The 14,791-nt window shown below is 35.4% G+C and overlaps 1 long non-coding RNA gene across 2 annotated transcripts; it reads right to left on the bottom strand.

Annotated features, from left to right (window-relative positions):
* Positions 1-338: 338 nt before the first annotated feature.
* On the bottom strand, positions 339-5,582 carry nfr (notochord formation related). 2 transcript variants are annotated; one of them, NR_040606.1, is made up of 4 exons: positions 5,501-5,582; positions 1,883-1,907; positions 1,228-1,331; positions 339-1,083 (listed from the first exon to the last, which is right to left on the bottom strand). It is a non-coding gene; the product is annotated as a notochord formation related (long non-coding RNA). The 2 variants fall into 2 exon arrangements; NR_040607.1 differs by lacking the exon at positions 1,883-1,907.
* Between the last annotated feature and the right edge of the window lie 9,209 nt (positions 5,583-14,791).

Genomic DNA, 14,791 nt, shown 5'->3' with positions numbered 1-14,791 from the left:
ATCATAGCTTAGAAGTACTAATAAATAGCCAATGTCGTAAAAATAAGCTGATCATATGCAATTAGATAACAGTGGGAATTGCTAATTAAACTAAAATATTACAATTAAATTCTGACATTCAGAATGATTAAAAAACATTTGGCTCACAAACAAAAAAAGCCTATAGTGGTTTGAAGGATAGATGCAAAGTTTAAAGATTTTAAGTTACAGTTAGTAAATATAAATAGTGATTCAAATGTATACAAGTTTCCTACTTAAAGCCAAATGTTAAATTCCCTGACATTTTCTGAAAAACTGAATTTCCTTAACCTATAATCAACAGAAGATAGGGCAGCTTTTGTGTTCAGAACTGAGCAGACAAAAATCAGCCACAGCCAGTATTTTAATAGGTGACTGCATGTTGACAGAAGACTGCATTTGACTTAAGTGGCATCTAGTTGACAAAAAGGGAAAGAATAAATGTTGCGAGATTTATGCAGAGAACAGCTAACCATAGGCAAAGCACATCAAACAATGAAAAAAAAAAACAGTATAGAAAACAAGACATGTTGTTAATAAATGCACAACGACAAACAAAAATCCCTGATATTTCATAACTTGGACAAAAAAAAAAACATTTCCTGATTTTCAATGACTGGAATAGTCTTTTTCTTTTAAATGCCATGACCCACCATGATCCTTTTTAACTGTTTATTGTGCAAGTGGCTAAAAGTGCATCAAGTTTGTAATTTACACAAGTTAATTTGTTTTCATCCACAATTACCAAAACTTGTAATAATGAACTTCTTTGAAATGTTCTGTTTATAAATATTAGATAAAACTCAGACTTCTGCCAAAAAGTTATCTGCCACTTAAATGGAAAGTTTTAGCAAACTTTCATCTTGGACAGTCAGCATTAGTGACACCCATAACAGCCAGTCTCAGCAATAAAGCGCCCTCAGCAGTTGCTAGCACTCTGTCAGAAACGCTCACACTCGCTCCTGATCTGATGCGGAGAGACACGCTGCTCCTGCTGAGTCGAGCACACACAATAAACCTGAACGCTGCGCTGCACGATGCTGGCCAGGGCATGACGTCCCATCTCTGTTAAGCACATACACGTGTATTAGCACGGGGCCACGTCAACAAACGTCTTACTCAACATGCTGAATGTGGTGGAAAACAAGTGCATGTGCTGCAGGAACACAATAGTAAACAGTGTTATTCAAATGTTCAAATGTCACTTACGTAACGTGTCGTTGTGATGCCACAGGTGTGCTTTAATACAGCAGCTCTCAGCCATTAATATAGTCATGTCAACATGTGTTTTCACCTCAAGTGAGCAGCAGGCCCTGGAAAGATATTTTTGGAGTGAACGTGTCAATTAATATTGTAGATCTAGCATTCGTGTAATGCATAACAGTTTGACCAAAGCATGCATACAAAAGGGGTTTTTGGAGACATTCGAAGTAACACTCAGGGGAATTTGACGTGCTGCTGAGTACATTTTGGTGTAGAGATGGCATGCAGACAGATAAGACAGCCTCTCCAAACTGAAAGACATTACTGCAGTCTGATTAGCTAAATTAGGCCAATCAGTAGCCTGATAGCATCAGCTGGTGTTGAAAATACAGTCAATAACTACATTTATGTGGACACCAATAATCCGATTTAATATGATTAATACAATACTCTGATTAAGAGTCTATCATGTAAACAGTGATTTTTGATGACCTTAATCCGACTAAAATCATAATCAAACTAAACAGAAATCACATTTTAGTCACATTATTGAAGTGCAGTACACCTTAATCAAACTATTACCTTCGTGTAGGATTTTTACCACATTTTGCAACAGGATAGTCTATACACAAGGCTGTTTGACACTCTTATCTGCACCTACCAAGTCAGTAAAGGACCACAGACACCTGCATCGCAAAATTCAGAGGTTTTTGTCTAATACGGTGTGTGGTATCAAATTCCATTAAAACAACAATCTTCCAACAGTTTCTTACATTCAATATCTCGTTTTTCACAGGGAGCATGAATGAAATACAGAAAACGTGGACAGCATGGTATGGTGACACAATGACATTGATCGAATTATGTGCTATAACATGTAAAACGGGAACATGAAAAGAACATCCAAAAAACAACTCATATTCAGATCAAGGCAAACAATTTGATTACTGATGTCCAATTAATCATAATCATTGTTTCCATTTATAAACCTGTTTTAATCTGCATTTTGAAGTGTTGCATAAAGGTATGGAAATATAACTCACATTTAGGAGTTTTTTTTTCCTTATTACGATAACTTTAAACTAAGGCTGAACAATATATTGTTTAAGCATCGATATCGCAATGTGTATTTCGGTTTTAATCACATCGCAGGATTAGATTATTTATTAAAGATTAAAACAACGAACATTGTTAAAAATTAGATATTTTAAAAAAAATTGTACAATGAAAAAATACAATGATAACGATGTTATTTTACATTTGATTGTTCAATTTCTGTATAATTGAATATGGTTAGACTTTCCAGAAAACCATAAAGCACTGTTTATTTATGTATTTTTGCTTGTAATTTATTTTTGCTTGTTTATTAATTTAAAACTTGATCATCAGAATCGATCTAAATTAATGAAGCTTTCCAAATAGTTATTCAAATCATCTTAGAAAATTCATACCACAATATATGTCACAGGAAAAGAAAATATCGCAATGTCATATTTTTCCAATATCATGCAGCTCTACTTTGAACAGATTCACTTCACATTAGGACGTTACTAGGGGTGTAACGATTTATCGTTGTACGATTTATTGCGATGCAAAAATGTCACAATATGCATCGTGGCGTTATGACGATTTGATTACGATATGACGTTCGTTTTCTCTTATTAGTTGAGCTGTTTGCACGTGAGCTACGTTCCACCTGCTGTCGCACGTGAGTTGCAGCAGCAGTAATGTTAGCAGACCAAGATGAGTGGAGTTGAAATAGAGGATGACCCATCCTCTCAAAATCAGACGTCTGGCAACATTTCGGTTGTACAGTGATTGCTTTAGACCCGCTTTTTGACACGCATACTAGGTCAAACATCCTAAGTTTTAAAGTCTTCACAGTGATTTACATACTTTGCACAGTGACAGGGATGCCTCCTAATGGTGTTGAAAGAGTCACATACTGTATTTATAAGGTACAATTCACCCTAAAATATCATTCTGTCTTCATATAATGTTCCCGCCTCAAAAATCACACATGACGTGAGCTATTACTACAGAGGGCGGACTTTGAGAGAGGCGCGCGTATGGCAAGCCGTTTTAGCATTTAAACCTTTGTTCTGACTATCCATAAATATATTTAGAGATATCTCTAATTATATTTTGACTAGTCATAATTATAATTAGACTTGTCAGAATGACAATTAGAGATATCTGCAATTACAATTGTACTTGTACGAAATCAGATTGGAGATATCTGCAAATATATTATGACTAGTCATATTCCTCCATTGACTTCCATTGAAAAATATTTGCAGATATCTCTAAATGAGTTGACTAGTCACAATTGTAATTAGAGATATCTCTAAATGAATTGAATTAAATATGAATTAAATACCTGGAAATGTGGATTTTTTTTGCACACAGAAAAAACACAAGTGACCAAGCAAAGCCTTAAGCTCTTACTGTTAAATTCAATTGAATAGAAAGCTTATTTTTTTGCACTTTTACTTAAATTGTTCCTTAATTTTGTCTCTGTCATTTCAATAATATTTTTAAGAAGTTTTTTAATTGTTTTATTTTCCAGAGACAGGCCTGTTTAATTTATTTTCTTAAAGAAGGTTAAGTTTAACAAGTTGAAATAAAAGAAATACATAAAAAATAGTTTACTTGGTAAAATTTGCATTTCAGTTTAATTTTCAATTTTTATTCCTAATATCGTGATACATATCGAATCGTGAACATTATATCGTGATACACATCGTATCGTGAGCTGAGTGTATCGTTACACCCCTAGACGTTACTGATCAATAAGGAAACCTAAGGGGGCATGGTTCTGAAGCTTGATATTTGATATTTCTAAGGTCTAACTAGGTTAACTACACCACTTGCTGTGTAATCCCCTTTAGTAAAGCAACAACAAAGGCAAAACAATTTGCTTCTGTGCAAACATCTCAAATGGCATTTAAAATAAAATACTAAAGTTAAAGCTGGGATTATTTTGGAATGTCGTGCATTAAATGTCACTGCACCCCAACAAACATCGACACAGATGTCCTAAGAAATAACACTGTGTCTCTGTGACAGATCTGGAGTCTGTAAACCGAAAAGGAGAGTGTGACAGCAGCCTGCACATCATTGTCAGTTTATAAAAAGAAGTCTGTGGGGAACAATATAGAAATGTCACTATTTTTGAAATGATAGTTTTAGCTGTTAGCAAGCAAATTGTTTGCATCAGTATACATTGAATACTTTAGGTTATACACCTACACAGGAAGACTACAATGATGGCAGCATGTAATGTCATAAGAACATACAAGTCAGTATGTTAGTACAAGCTTGAACTGAAGTACAAATTTCTTTTTTCTTGTAATTAGTATACAATTGACAGCCCAGCATAATTTTTGTGCAAATGAATGCAAAGTGCACGCTCCTTTGGTGTTTCCATGGTTTCTAAACCCTCTCTAGGATTAGGAAATTTTAGGGGAGATTTTGAAATTTAAGAAATTGATTTTAAACCTAATTTGAAACAAGCATAAAGATTCATTAATACTATTATTTTGATTTAAAATTCTAAAACAAATAACAGTTGTAGTATAAAAACGCTATTCCTAACATCAATAACATTACTCAGTAAAAATTTTACAATCCTGGTTCGCAAAATTTAAGGTAAAACACAAACCAAGTTAACCTCTATCTTTTTTATATTGCATTTCTATATCATGTAGCACATATTTATTGCTTGCTTTGGCTTTTATGTTTTAATGTTAGTGAAAAGATGTAGGCCCAAACTCTAGATTGATTGTCAGCCTTATAATTTTGATCTGTGAGCAAGATCCTCTTTTGTCATCACTAAGGCAATACATTATTCTACATTATGCAACAAAAAAAAAGCACATTGAAAAGTAATGTTTTTTAACTAGCAACAGCTTTTGCCGATTGTCAGTTAAAGTTAAAGATGAATTGTTTGGGCCCTTCGTGGTTAATTTAGTTTTTTTTTTAACAATCATTTGGTATGTTGTACAAACAAATATGATTAACAAAAACTGTTCGAGGAGACTAGAAGAAATGATCAATATTTATGAATATTTAAAATTTTAACCGCGAGGCCTCTCACGCAATGCAAGTAATCCAAATATCCACAGAAAAACATTCTACAAAGTAACGTATGGCAACAAATTAAGACTTAATTAAGATAATAACGTGAACCACAGTTTAAGTATAAAGTAGATAAACGCGTAAACTAATTTAAACAATAATTATTCGACATGAGATAGAAAAAACTTTAGCAACTCACCATCAAACAGCCGCGCCAACGTGGTGTCCGCCATTCCTAATTAGTCCCACCCCCACTTCCGGTTCTGTGGCCGTAGCTACAGCTGGTTTATAAAACTGCGGGTCTGCCGCTTTGAATGCTTCGACAGACTCGCATCTTGCATGCTGGAGTAAACATATAAAATGCCCACACAAACACCTATCAAAAAGAAACCGATACCTCTATAGTAAAATAATATTAAAATAGGCTACAAGATGTGCAATTTAACTAGAAAGACAGGTGTGTGTGGATGCTTTATTACAACAGCAGGCTTTCAGCACTATTTAAAAGCAAATGAAGCAGAATTTATTTAAAACAAAAATAAGATGAAACCCTTCACCTCAGGCATATGTTATCTTTTTACAGCATATATTTAGAGTCAGACTGACTGGAGCTCACAACCTTGTTGTTGATTGAGTTTCACTATGTAATGCTAAAACATGTTGTTGATAATGTACAAACGCCAATTTGTGTTTTAATATGTGTGTATTACATGAAATATGTTCAATCAAATTTATTTAAACAAACTAAACAAAGCACTAATTTAAACGAATGAAAGGTAATAATCAGCAATGCACATTTAGTATTGTCTGTTATTTAAGTATTGCAGATTGACAACATAATGGCACAGGCTTTTATATGAAAGGCCAGCCATTTGTAATGTTGGTTCCTGGCTTAATCAATCAGCCATTCATTTTCGAATCCACTTATGGGTTCCGTGTGGGCACAGCATAATATCATACAAATATAGCCTACGTTTGAAGAGTTTAAATGCAAACGCCTATAGGTGTCGTCTGAATTTTTTCTTGAAAAAAAAATTGCTGCTACTGTATATTTGTTCTGTTATTTCACTTTAAAGGCAATGAAAAGAACCCAATAATCACAATAAATTCATTAAATATTACTGTACATACACGCCAAAGCTTAAGAAAAAAAAAGTTTTTACAGAAACATTTTCAGAACCAAATCCCTTTTTTAACTGATTGCTTACACATGCTAGTTTCCATAGCAGTTCAAGAGAAACATATTCATTACCACATTAGCTTGCACAGCTCGTTTAGTTTGGTTGACAAGTAACCTGCACAGCAAATATTTATTTAGTTTAATAGTTTTATTCATTTTGTACAAACATTCTCACATGGTGATGTCATGTGAAACAAAATGTTGCATAACAGCAATACACAGATGATCTCAGAGGCGTTTTTTCTATAGCTACATCAGCTTCTACAATCACATTTGGCATCATGGTGTATAATATAAACTTCACTGGGTGCTTCATTGCACCTTTAATCAGTCAGACATTCATTTTTAAATCCATTTATGGGTCCGGTATGGCCACAGCTTAATATCATACAGATATAATTTGAAGAGTTTAAATGCAAAAGCTTTAAGTGTAGTCTGATTTTTTTCTTCTGGATAAAATAGCATTTTTGCTGTTATACTGTATATCTGTGTTTAGTTATTTCACTTTAAAGGCAATGAAAAGAACCCAATAATCATAATAAAGTAATATTGCTGAACCTACACACAAGAGCATGAGAAAAATAAACATTTTACAAGGCAATTTTCAGAATCAAATCTTTTTTTTTAATGGATTTATTGATTTTCACATGCTAGTTTCCATAGCAGTTCAAGATAAACATTTTCATAGTACAGCTATACTTTGGTTGGAAAATAACATGCACAGGAAATATTTGTCAGTTTTATTCATACGTACATTAAGGTTCACGTGGTTATGTAATGTGAAAATATTGCATAACAGCAATACACATAACCTCAGTAGAGTTTTTCTACATCAGCTCCTACAATCACATTTGGCATCATGGGGTTGTTATTATGACTCAGTGAAGCAACGCGGGTGGAACAGTCCCTTCTTCCACATAATCATGATTGATGCACTGGGCCAATGCACCTACTGCCATCAGCACACACTCCTCTAATCACTTCAGACACCAAGATGCTCCAGCCAGTCACGCCTAATAACCCAACTGGAAATAGATGATGCAATGTTGCCTCTCTCAGCTGTGTGTGAAAGTGGAGCAATGAGTGTTATATGCAGCAGGAAAAGTTATGAAGCCTTTTCATTTCTTATTGGAGCTTTTGGTGCAATAGGTTACAGTTCACTGCACTGCAGCTTGTCAATGCCACAACCCTGCAAAACTTAAAGCTGCCCTTGGTGTACACTCCTCATGCATCTGCAGCTTTGGATGATCTTCACGCTTTGAATTTGTAGTTAAATCCAATTAACCTTTAAATGCAGCAAACAGATGATGTAGGCAGGCTAAAGACCAGACTTTCGGTTTAACCCTTACTGTGTAGGCATTCTCTAGTGCTGTGGAAAAATTCAGGCAAGAAAAGGTTCATCTTAAAGCTTCTTGATCTGAGCACAGGACCGTACCTGTCAAAGCCAGTACTTGAAATGGTTGATAGGAGTTGATAACAAGAAAAATATAGCAGCAATAAGAGCAGAGCGATTCATTAATCTAATGCTCGCTGTTCCTGCTGAGCCATTTTCATGAAGTATTATCTTTGCCCTAGACCTCACAGTGCACACCGTGCAGTGTTTAAACGTTGAAATCACCTTTCAGAGACATCATCCTTCACATTCTGTTCAAATAAAGCCAATTAGATTGTGAAATAGCATCACATTGGCTCGAAGATGAGACTTTATTATTGTTGTTATTGCCTGTTTCATTATTAATACCATTTCAACATGAATTCATTCATTATTGTTTTTATTATACAACATTCATTCATTTATTTTCTTTTCAGCTTAGTCACTTTATTATTCTGGGGATGACACAGCGGAATGAACCGCCAACTTCTCCAGCATATGTTTTACACAGCGGATGCCATTCCAGCTGCAACCCAGTACTGGGAAACATCCATACACACTCATTCACACACAATGAGATGGTAAAATGAGACAGTAATATATAACCAACAACAGAATTGTAAATTAAAACTGTAAACTAAAACGTAAATGAAAAAGCTTGTTTATTGACTGTTTTAGTCCTATCACTTTAAAACAACAAATACTGTACATCTCTCTATATTTAGGCTAAAACACGGCTTTGTTTATTTATTTGTTTGTTCGTTTATTTATGCCTATTTGTATTTATGTTTGTGATAATAAAGCTTGTTTACAAGTTTTTAATGATTAAGGAATTATAATGCTTTGTTTCATTGTTTATCTTTATTTACAAGTAGCAGAGTATTTACAGCTACTGTATGGGCTATTTCTGTCCGTTGGCTTCCCTTTGTGTGCCCTAGTGGCAGTCACAAACTGCGGTCATACCTAAAAACACGTTCATACTCCTTAAGATCGGCGGCAGTACAAGGCACAGCGGTAATGCTCATTTTAAAGTGTCTCCCACTGTACACTACTAACAACATGTCTTTGGACTTCTGGAAGAAACTGGAGCACCCAGAGGAAACCCATGCGAACACAGGGAGAACATGCAAACTCCAGACAGAAATGCCAACTGACCCAGCCGTGGCTCGAATCAGCGACCTTCTTGCTGTGATGTGACAGCTCTATCTACTGCACCACCCCTTTATGCAACATGCTTCACTGAAGTTTTTTTGGCTGTTTGTTCAAACTTCCTACTTATAATGAACTAAATCAACACGATTCTTGAGGGTTTTGTTGAATAGCTTCATTGTTTTACGTTCAATCAACTTAAATTTGTAAAAACAACTAAGTAACTGTTTTGTGTTGAGACAACATGAAGAAACTGTGTGGCACTCTGCATTTTTTTACAGTGTTCAACCATCCAAATGGTACAATATTCAATTATCTGTTCATCAATACCTCTTTTATGAAGGTTGTTTCTGGCATTTAGTACATAATACCAAAACTTGGTAACACTATTTTGATGGTTCATTTGAGTATTAGTAGACTGTCTGCTTAATATCTGTTGATACTGCTCCTTCAACAGACATTTATGGACTATAAGAAACTTTGAAAGCACATGTTAACTTATACTAACCCCAACCTAACAGTCTACTTCTAATCTAATGAGAATTAGTTGCAATACAACTTAAATTCAACAAAGAGACCATCAAAATAAAGTGTGACCCAAAACTTTATAGCAGGGTAGTCCAAACTCGGTCCTGGAGGGCCGGTGTCCTGCATAGTTTAGCTCCAACTTGCTTCAATACACCTGCAGTTTCTAGTAAAAAGCTTAAGTAGCTGGTTCAGGTGTGTTTATTTGGGGTTGGAACTAAAATATGTAGGACACCAGCCCTCCAGGACAGAGTTTAGACACCCCCGCTTTTTAGGCTCAATTTTTTCTGCAATGTTTTTTTTCTACTTTGTGGTAATATACATGAATGCAGCTTTATTAATATTTTTCCAATTGCATTTTAGTTTGGCCATCCTAATTTAAAGAGTAACAACAAATTTCATTACAAATTTAGGCTCAGGAAGTAAATCAGAAAATGAGAGTTGATTATTACTGACCTAGATTTTCAGAAAATTCTATAGAGTATCAGTGCTTGATGTATTGCCACACAATATCAGACATTTTAATATTCAGACTCATTTTCTATCATGATCAATAGCTGCATGAAAGCAGTGGGGGATGAAATACGTTTCAGCAGATGTAATGCATTGCAGATTCCTGGTAGGTATTTGGGTTTTACACAGTTTTTTGTGTAATGAAAAGACAGACTAAGTGGAAAAACACATTCCACGATTGTATTGTGTTCCTGGTAAATGTGAGTCAAATGAGAATAAGTCCCAGTGAATGCATTTCGTTTCTGTCTGGCAGGCAGTACGGTGTTTGTGTTGGTTGGAAAACGATCACACCGCTCTCCCGTCCTCCTCCACCGCCTCACACAATCAAACTGCTGGACTGCAAAAACAAATAGATGAATTAATTTAATGTAAAAGTTGTTCAAATCACTTCTCTCCCCCTAATTTCTGTACGGCTTTTTGGTTGTGCTGTTGATAATGTTAGTAATTATATATCTATGCTTATATTTTTCGATTAGATCCCAGAATGCTTTTGGGGTGCTGATGAGCTTGTCTGACTCATTATTTTTAATGAACAAAAAGTCCCTTGAGACCATCAGTTTCTCGACTCCAGCGCTGCAGCACCAATTAAACAGTGCAATCTGTGATTATGTCAAGAGATTTGGGAGAGTGGCCTCTGCTACTCTTCGGGTCACTATTGGTAACAGAAAACCCAAAAAGAAAAGCTCAAAGAGAGAAGGCTGAAAGGAAAGAGACAGGGGGAGGTTGTTCTAGATTAGTTCACGCTGTACAGCGGTTTGTCCTTCGAATAATGAAAGCCCACTGCAACCTTTCCTGGCGGCTTTGTGTCAGGCTTTCTGTTCTGTGCCACAGGGAATCTCAGCGCAGTCAGTTTTCTATTAGCCACGCTCACACCAGACCCTTTTGCTCTTGAGAAAAGGACTACGATCCCCATGGACTGTTCACTCCTGCTCTACTTTCAATCTGAGTGTGTTCGTGTGTGATTGTGTGCACGTGAGTTTAGTTCTACAGTGTGTTCTCAAAGCTATACGTCTTGTTTAGGGTTGCATTGTATAAACAGTGTTTGGAGATGATCGGACAGACTAAGAAAACTACAACAAATCCAAGTAAATGTCAGCCATTTTTTTTTCTCACTGGTTTTCCCACTGAGGACAGGAAACTGAGGCTTCACACAAGCTCACCTGATGCAGGCAGGTGGTGGTGTAATGGCTTGGTGGGGCTTTTCATGGCACACTTTGGGGAACTTATACCAACTAAGCACCGTTTAAATGCCACAGCCAGCCTGAGTTTCATTGCTGACCATGTCCTTCTCTTTATAACTACATTGTTTTGATTAATTCCAGCAATATAATGAAACACATTACAAAACTCAAACCATGCTGGTTTACTAAACTTAAATGTCCTCCACATCTCAGTCCAATAAAACACCTATGGGATGTGCTGGAACGGTAACTGTAAAATTTCAAGTTTAATTTCAAATTTCAAATTTAAAGGAACATTCCACTTTTTTTTCAGAAAACAGGCTCGTTTTAAAACTAACTACAGTTAAACAGTTTATACCATTTTCACTAGGTTGAACATTGTTTTTAATCCATTTAGCCGATCTCCGGTTCTGGCAGGAGCACTTTTAGCTTAGCTTAGCATAAATCATTAAATCTGATTAAATCATTAGCAAGTCGCAATCATTTTCCATATTACAACTCGACTCTTCTGTTGTCACATTGTGTACAAAGATGACGAAAAATTAAAAGTTGCTATTTTCTAGGTCAATATGGCTAGTTAGGACCTATCAGTTGATTTGAATGTTATAAGTGGTTATCAGATTATATGGGCCAGTAGGGATCTTCTGTGCCTACTGTTAGGCTTTTATGCATTCACATGCTTAATCAACTATTAATCACATACGGCTGTGGCACAATTATTTATTCATTCATTTTCTTTTCGGTTTAGTCTCTAATAATCAAGAGTCCCCATTGGGAATAAACCGCCAACTTATCCAGCATATGTTTTACACAGTGAATTTGATGTACATTCTGATGTACTGTAATAATCGAGGAACTTTGCTGCTGTACCATGGCTGCAGCAGGTGCAATGATATTACTCAGCACTATTACATGGGGACAATTTTCTGCTGTGTAATAAAATACTAGCGATTCGCAAGATGTACTTAATAAAGTAGCCACTGAGAGCAATTTACGAAAACTACAACAATTTCTGTTATAAAACTGAAAACTTGAACTGAATTGAGCTGGATGATGTTTTGTTTCTAGTTCTTGGCTGAATTTAATTTGTTTTTCTGGGGCATCACGGTGGCGCAGTTTGCATGTTCTCACCATTTTGACGTGAGTTTCTTTCAGGTGAAAGTCCAAAGACATGCGGCATGGGTAGAATTGGGTAAGCTAAAATTGTCTATACTGTATGTGTGTGAATAAAAGTGTGGGTGTTTTCCAGTAATGGGTTGCAGCTGGAAGGGCATCCGTGTGTAAAACACATGCTAGATAAATTGGTGGTTCATTCCGCTGTGGCAACCCGATTAAAGGGACTAAGCTGAAAAGAAAATGAATGAATGAATTGACAAATTTGTAGTGTTGACATTGTGAATGAACTGAATTGAGCAGAATGATGACTGTTGCCTTCTGCAGAACTGCAGAGTCAAATGTAATTAATTTAACAGATGAACTTCAAAATTGATGAATTAAATCAACACTAAACTGATTTGATCTGTATAGTGACCCTATTGACTTTTTTTTAGCAGTGTTTGAAAGCCTCATGTTTGCCTCATTGATTCTCCTTTCAAAAGCTCCATTAAACAATCTGTATTATATACAGAACCATACAAATCAAGACTAAAATGATTAATGAAAGAAGACTCGAGACAAAATTCCACTTAAAACCGGGCACATTTTACTGTAAAACAGGATAGGAAACATTTCCAGTGCTCATTGCTGTGATCATACAAGGAAAAACAAACAGTTTTACAGCAAACTACCTTCCTGTATACAACATCTCATAGGAAATACTGAGAATACTGAGCTAAAGAGATAGAAACTATGAGCTTAAGCTCGGTCATTTAGTGTAGCAAAAATGACAAGAGCTAAATTTGCTTAAGAAATATCGACCATTTATCTGAACTAAACACTATTATGTCATAGACTGTATTTGGCGATGTAGCCAAACTAAGAAAACCCATACAGGATTACTGCCATCACTCTTTAAGACTTTATAGAGATTGTAATATAGGCTATTTAAAGTATTATCATTGCTACTGACAAAGTGATTTATTTCACCCACTTGGCCTTGCAGAAAATAAGAGTGATAAGTCTTCGAAAACAAACAAACAAACAAACATTTCTTTTAAAACCACCATGAGCCACAGAGTCTAACAGCGCAATCATGACGCTGTCAATCATGCAGCGTTTATTCTAATCATCTATTCCACGTAAACAGCAGGATGCCACCTTAGAGACACAGGATAAGATTAATATCATCTAAAAACTCGGCTTTTAAAAGCTGAAACAGTTCATACATTTTTTTTTAAAACAATAGGTTTCATATTTGCCATTTTCTCTTCATTAAACAGAAACCAGCTGAACATATTGCAGAAATTTCTCAAATTCTCAACATAACAGGCTTCATATAAAGCATAATGCATCTCAGAGATATTCAAGTTGACCAATTATAATTTTAATTAGCAACTGACCATTTAGTTCCACTGCTTCATATCAGTATGAAGATTAATTAGTACAGACTATAGACAGAAACTGAGTGAAGCCTTTAAATATTATCACCCAAAGCTCAGCGATATCCCACATGTCTCTCTTCATCGAGCTGCAAAGCCAGTGGTTGTGGTAAAAAAAATAAATAAAACAAATGCTGTTGGAAACACAAACAGCATTCAAAGATATTCAGACAACAGTGTCTAGAAGCAGTACAGGCTGTCCTAGAAAACAAAACCGCTCGTTATGATGTCTATTGCTACAGAAAACAGTTTGGAGAGATGCACAAGGATGTATTTGCGAGGAATGAGACATGCTTTTCATTGCATTCTTTCAATCGAACTCTCCTTTCATTTCCTAAAACCTACGAGATGATGAATATATGAAACTCCTTAATGCATCACAGTCAACATCTTATTGCAGAAAGTAGGGGGTCTTCACACATCACGTTTCACACCTGACCTTCCCACCAATCCAGATGGCTCCATGATCCTCCTTATGGTGCCATCGGCCCAATCAGTAATAAAACACAAGATATCCAACGTTATTTCACCCACAGATCATATTTATATGTATATTTATATCTATCTATTTTACAATCTATTGTGGCAATTTGCAACGTTATTTCACCCACAGATCATATACAGTTGAAGTCAGAATTATTAGCCCCCCTTTAAATATTACCCAAAAGATATTTAACAGAGCAAGGAAATTTTTGCAGTATGTCTGATAATATTTTTTCTTCTGGAGGAAGTCTTATTTGTTTAATTTAGGCAAGAATAAAAGCAGTTTTTAATTTTTTAAAAAGCCGTTTTATGGTCAAAATTATTAGCCCCCTTAAACTATATATATATATTCCGATAATCTACAGAACAAACCATCATTATACAATAACTTGCCTAATTACCCTAACCTGCCTAGTTAACATAATTAACCTAGTTAAGCCTTTAAATGTCACTTTAAGCTGAAAACGAGTGCCTTAAAATATCTAGTCAAATATTATTTACTGTCATCATGGCAAAGATAAAATAAATCAGTTATTAGAGATGAGTTATT

This window comes from Danio rerio, chromosome 5 (genome assembly GCF_052040795.2).
Source record: "Danio rerio strain M-AB ecotype USA chromosome 5, GRCz13ab, whole genome shotgun sequence".
In the NCBI taxonomy this organism is placed as follows: Eukaryota; Metazoa; Chordata; class Actinopteri; order Cypriniformes; family Danionidae; genus Danio; species Danio rerio.
This window is presented reverse-complemented; position numbering and strand designations above follow the sequence as displayed.